At 40.6% G+C, this 6065-nt stretch overlaps 1 long non-coding RNA gene across 1 annotated transcript; it reads left to right on the top strand.

Moving 5' to 3' along the window:
• The first annotated feature begins 203 nt into the window (after nt 1-203).
• LOC308551448 lies at nt 204-5817 on the top strand. The gene is made up of 3 exons (XR_013998024.1): nt 204-1670; nt 1777-1842; nt 5468-5817. It is a non-coding gene; the product is annotated as an uncharacterized lncRNA (long non-coding RNA).
• The last annotated feature ends 248 nt before the right edge of the window (nt 5818-6065 follow it).

Below are 6065 nucleotides of genomic sequence, written 5' to 3'. Positions count from 1 at the left end.
CAATAATATTAACCATTAAATTATTGCAGGTATTCCTTCAAGAATGTAAGGAATCTCTCACTAGGGCTTAACCTCACATTACTGCAGTTATCCAGGTAAAACTAATGAGTTCTGACATGATATAATTGAAAGGAGATTTTGTAGGTGTAGGTGTATAAATAGAATAGGATGTATACTGAATATTTCCATTACATGTTTTTCAGATTCATGTGAAGAAATCACGGGAATCCTATAAGTGGTGGTGAATGAAGAATAGAGCAGGTATTGAGGTAAGGGATGATATGGGCCTAAACCACAGCAAAGACCATGTGATCTTCATATCTCTGTAGGTAGCTGATGCTGCTGTACCTAATACTTCCTATTCCCATAATTTTATTGCAGGTGTTCAGATAATAACCATGAGATTTACTTTTGGTATTTTACACATAACTTATGTTTAATGCTGAGTGTTGTGGGTGGATTGTATTCCAGTAATTCTCATGGAGTTCCCATACTAGTAACCATAGGATATTTCAGGGGTACACATAATAGATGATAGTGTCTTCTGACAAATATTTTTACCTCATTTAACACAGTTATCAAGGTTGAGTTGGAGTGCTTCATAGTAATGGAAGTGAAAAGGAGTATTCGTAGGTGTTGTGGCACAACAAGTTGTGACCTTAAACACAGTTGTCCCATGTGTTTCTTCGGACTCTTGTCAAGAGAACTCTGACCTAACAATGGTTGTTAAGGGCAACTGACTCTTAACCAGGTAGGCGATAAGGTGGGTCCCACCACAATGCATATCATCTGATATTCAAGGTGAACTTCAGTGAAGACGATGCTCTTAACACCTGTGTTTCCATGTTTGTTGGGGGTGGGGGGATGCCTTGCTGGTACTGAGGTAAGGGCTGCTGTGGGCCTAAGCACAGGACAGACCATCTGATCCTCGCATATCTAGGTAAGTGATGGTGTGTGCTAACACTCCTTGCTACCATGATTCCATTGCAGGTATTCAGGTAAGAAATGGTGGGTTCCTTGCCAATTCTATTCACCATGAGTTTACACTTTTAAATTTTAGAGGAAATGTGTCTCATACTGTGAATGTTAAAGGGTTGCAGGCACACAGGTCCATATCATGGCTTTCCACACCACAGTACTAATCCTAGGATTTCTACACATGTCCAGTCCAGAAGTGACAGGTTTGTGACATTGGCATAAACTCTGTATTTCTGCATTTTTCCATGTAGAATTGCTGTGTCTCATAATGAGAAATTAAACAATTTTATCTGTAGGTCTTATGATAGAAAATGTTACGTCTTCTAATACACATTTCATAATATCTCTCCAGGTTCTTATCAAGACATCACAGTCAACATAATATTGCCATTAATGTAGGTAGAGCCTGTTATGAAGGTAAGTGATGTTGTGGGCTTAAACCACATTGTGAGCCATCTGATCTCCAAATTGCTAAGGAAGTTACCATTATTTCTTTGCAGATCCCTTGCCTGTTCTTGCAATTATGAGTTTTCATTTTTTTATATTTTTGAGAAATTTTTTGTTGAACTCTGCAATTTTTGAGTAATTTCATACATCCAGGTAATTAGCATGATGTTCACAGTCACAGGTGTTCCATTAGGAAATGTCTTACCTGGCCATGATCCTGAAAATGGAATACTTGAAGTATTCAGGTAATCTGATGTTCTCATACTGATAAAAGTGATCGATATTTTATTGTGGGTATCTTGGTAGAATAGGTTGTTTCCTTTTACACATATATTATCATGTGTTTTTCAGGTTCATGGGAAGAGATCATGGTGACTCTATCAATGGGTGTTAAAAGGAGACACTTCTGGTATCCAGGTAAGTGATGGTATGCACCTTGAAGGTAGTGGGGACAAATCTTTATACACAAGGGAGTAGTGATTTGGGACAGACTTGGTCCCATGGATGAAATCAGTTTGGAGAGCGAGGAAGTAGCAAGATGCGAGGGAGGAGGTCCTTGGTAGTAGATGTTTCAGCAGCTTCCAGGTTTCTTCTGGAATGAAATGGTACAGCTTAGAGGCGCAATTCCATTCTGCTGTGCTTAGTCTCCCAAGACCCAGCACCTGACCATAAAGATTGTGTCCAACACAAGGATGCCAGGCTGCAGAACCTGGAATGAAGGCCAAACTCTGGGTCACTCTCTGCTCACCAAACCATGTCAGCTTAGAGGACTGGACACTTCAATTCAGTTTTGGATTGTCTTTTGGTCTTATGAATTCCAAGCTCCTCAAAAACATGGTCCCCTTGCCACAGTCCATGTCACTAAAATGGATGCCCACTCCTTGCCTTCTACAACCCGGACTCAGGAAGGGGCCATGCCCAGAGATGTCACAAAGGCTTCATCTGTGCCTAATAGCCCCATGTTTTGGACATTCCTGCGGCCCTCATGGCCTCTGACCAGTCAATTCCCTGACTGACTGAATCTCTTAGCACATGCACCCTTACCAGCTGGCTAACTGTCTCCTTGCTTTCACTGTGGATTTGAGACTGTGTTGATTTCTTGTTTCAGCAACATCTGGGGCATAAAACAAATAGAAGCATTTCCATTATTCACCCGCAGAAATAATAGTTGCTTGAGGCTGCTCTAGATAGCAGGACTATATACAGCACACCAGCCATCTAATCTATCATTATCTCAAGTGCTGCCTTCCCTGGCGCCAGGAGTCCTGTTAGGACCTTCATCATCTCCTTTGTCACCCGTTGGTACTTCCAGCCTTTTCTGTTTCCCTCAGGACTAGTTAAGACAGATGCTAATGTGTCAGTGAGGTTTTGAAAATAACACTTTTCATAGCAGTGGTTTGAGCTAATGGTGTTTTTCATCTCAAAAATGTTTTACAAACATTAATTAAGCTGCTAGCTCCCTGATGGGCTTAGGCCAAGAGAATGCTTGTGGACAGAGTTTGCGTTTTTACCTCAAGCCACAGAGAGTCAAAGAAACAGAAGGCCTGGGTGTTCCTCCTAATAGCTCTTTTTTGAAGGAAGGTTTATCGTACTTTTAGAACTTTTGTGATGCTCAGAAAATGAAGTCTTTTTGGATGCTTCATAAAACCAAACCCTTTGGAATGCTTTATTAAATGAAGTCTACCTAGTAAAAACCACCTGTCAAAAAGTATTCTTTGTTAATTGTTATGGAAGAGTATACATCTATTGAGTTAGTGCAATAGGAAAATAGAATAAACTGCAAACCTAAATCAATTCAGTAAAACAATACTTATTTTTGAATAGGAAGAGGGAAAAAACAAAAACAAAACCCTAGCAGGTGTGAATAGGAAGAAGGAAGGATATGAGATAATAGGAGGTCCCTAAAAGCAATCTTTCCATTTCCTCATTCTGATGCAGAAATCCAAACAAAAGCTTTAGAAGAAACACCTGGAAAAACAGTACCTCCAATTCAAAGTGCAGAAACACAGGCGTAATGCATGGTGACATTCATTCATGGCCATTTTCATCTAAATCAATGATTCTCAACCAGCTGGCATTTTGCCCTCCAGAGAACATTTGACAATATCTGCAGATGAGACATTTTTACTTGTCAAAACTGGGGGCGGGGGCAGGGGCAGGTGGAGTGATACTGGCATCTAGTTTATGGAGGTCAGAGATGCTGCTATAAATACCCTACAATGGACGTGACAGCTGCCATCACAAAGAATGATCCAGCCACAAATATCCACAGTACCAAGGTTGAGGAATCCTGTTATAAATCATTACTTTGTCAGAGAGGTGTCTCCAAATCCAGTTGGAGTTAGTGATATGCCATTGATATGGTTGACCCCATCCCCACCTACCCCCAACTACAAGCAGGCTCAACATAGTAGTCTTTCCTTTGGCAGCTCTAGGATACCTTTGTTAGGCCTGGGAGCCCAGTCGTGCAGAGTCTAAACTCTAACATGTTCCTAGGTGATACAATTGATTTTCTCAGCAGGTAATGGCCGTACTTTTATTTTGGAATGATCCAGACTCCTTTGAATTAGAAAGACATGCACATTTCTACTCACATATATCAGCCATTTCATTTTTTTTTAAAATATTACAAATGTCCCTTTACTCCCCAATGACCCGTTCCACCCCGTCCCACCCCCCTCCCCAGTCCCTCTCCTCACCATTGTCCGTGTCCTTGGGTTGTGCATATATGCATATAAATTCTTTGGTTACTCTCTCCCCCTCCACCCACCCGCCCTCCTCCATCCCTCTGACATTCGTCAGTCAGCCAGTTCACTTAATTTGAGTAGGAACAAAGTCAAGTGCCAGACCACACAAAGACCCCTCTGCTGAAACCCCTGCAGCATCTCACGTTAACTGGTCTATGCTGAGAAGGTTGAGAAGGGGCAGGCTCTGTATTCTTTTGCTCCCTTGTCACAGAATCATTTGTTGACCTACTTCTGGCATTCTTCTTAGTTATGGTTGGAGTCTAAAGACAATGCAGAAAGGGAGCACAATGGGCAAAGATAAAAGAGATATAACTTAAACTGCATGAGTGTAGAACCTCTTATTTACAAATTTTGCTATGCAGCAAAGTATTGAGAGATGGTAATTTCGACAAAAATTACATTCAAGTTTAAAAACACCCTGGAACCATCCCTTTTTATATATCATTACAGTTAAAATTTGTATACTACCTAAAATACAAAGACTGCTAGAACAAAATTCTGGTCTTTGAGTTCAGTTAAGCAGGGAGCTAGGTAATGAAACAGCTGTCTGAGACAGAAAGTAGAAGAGAGGTCAGGGACTGGGGGAGAGGGAAATGGAAAGATACTACTTCGTGGTTACAAAGTCTCTGGGGTGATGAAAACATTTTGGAAACTAGATAGTGGCAATGGCTGCAGTGTCAAAGAATGTTTTGGCCTGATCGATGGAAAGTCTTCGATCCATCTCCTATTAGGGGAGTCTCTCATCCCCCAGCAATGGGCCTGAATGAGTTTCCCTGCTGTGCTTCATTGTTGGCAGCCTAAGGAAAGCATGGCCTCAGTGCAGACCCAGTGGGAGATGGATCCAGAAGGCAGCAGCTGGGGCTGTGAAACACATGTTCCAAGCAATAGGTTCTCTAGAAGGAGCTCTGGCAGGTGCACTTCTGTACTCACAACATACCTATCACATTTAAAGCTCATAAACCCTCTTCCAAGCCTCTTATTATCTCCAGTTAACAAAAGGGGAAACTGGACTTAAATAAATTGCCCCAAAACACATGGCTCTACAACGATGAAGCCAGATTTGAAAGACCTCAAAACCAGTGTTTTGTCTCCTGTAATGTGGTAAATTAAATTATTGTTTAGTACATATTTAGTTTCCCACCCCATCAACTCCATGGAAAGAATCATTCTGTGTCTATTCACGTGAACTTGGTGTATGTCTTGTCTTGGCCATGGAATGTAGGTATGAAGGACTTTGGGCCAGTTCTGAGCGCAAGTGTTGAGAGGCATCATGTGATTGTACTCATCTCTTCCAGGAGAAGGCCATGTCAGGAGAAGATTGTAGAACAGCTCAGTCAACTCCCAGCCTGAAGCAGAGCACCATACCCCACACCCAGCCAACTTGCAGACCCAAGAGTATGAAATAAAGGCTTGTATTTGTAAGCCACTGAGGTTCGTGGTTATTTGTTATGCAGTATTAGTGGCAAGAGCTGACTGATACATACTATGTTGCCTTTACAGAAGGAATAATTGATCCTGCCTGGAGGAGATGGCAAAGACTTCATGCAAAATGTAATATTTAAGCAGATTATTCTTAAAAATAATAAAATAATTCTTAATTACATTTTTTAAAAAGTGCTTTATCCCTTCATTATCAAAAATTTGGAAAATATAGAAAGCATTAAAAGGAAAGTCAAAGAGATTACATGTTAATTATTTTAATTTATTTTTTTATTTAAGTATAGGTGGTATACAGTCTTATTGGTTATATTAGTTTCAGGTGTACAATACAGTGACTTGACATTTTTATATCTTACAATGTGATCACCCCATTAATTCTAGTAATCATCTGTCACCAGTAAAGTTATCACAATATTATTTACTATATTCCCCTTCCCCTTTTCATCCTTCCTC

The sequence above is a fragment of the Miniopterus schreibersii genome (assembly GCF_964146895.1).
Source record: "Miniopterus schreibersii genome assembly, chromosome: X".
Lineage (NCBI taxonomy): Eukaryota > Metazoa > Chordata > Mammalia > Chiroptera > Miniopteridae > Miniopterus > Miniopterus schreibersii.
This window is presented reverse-complemented; position numbering and strand designations above follow the sequence as displayed.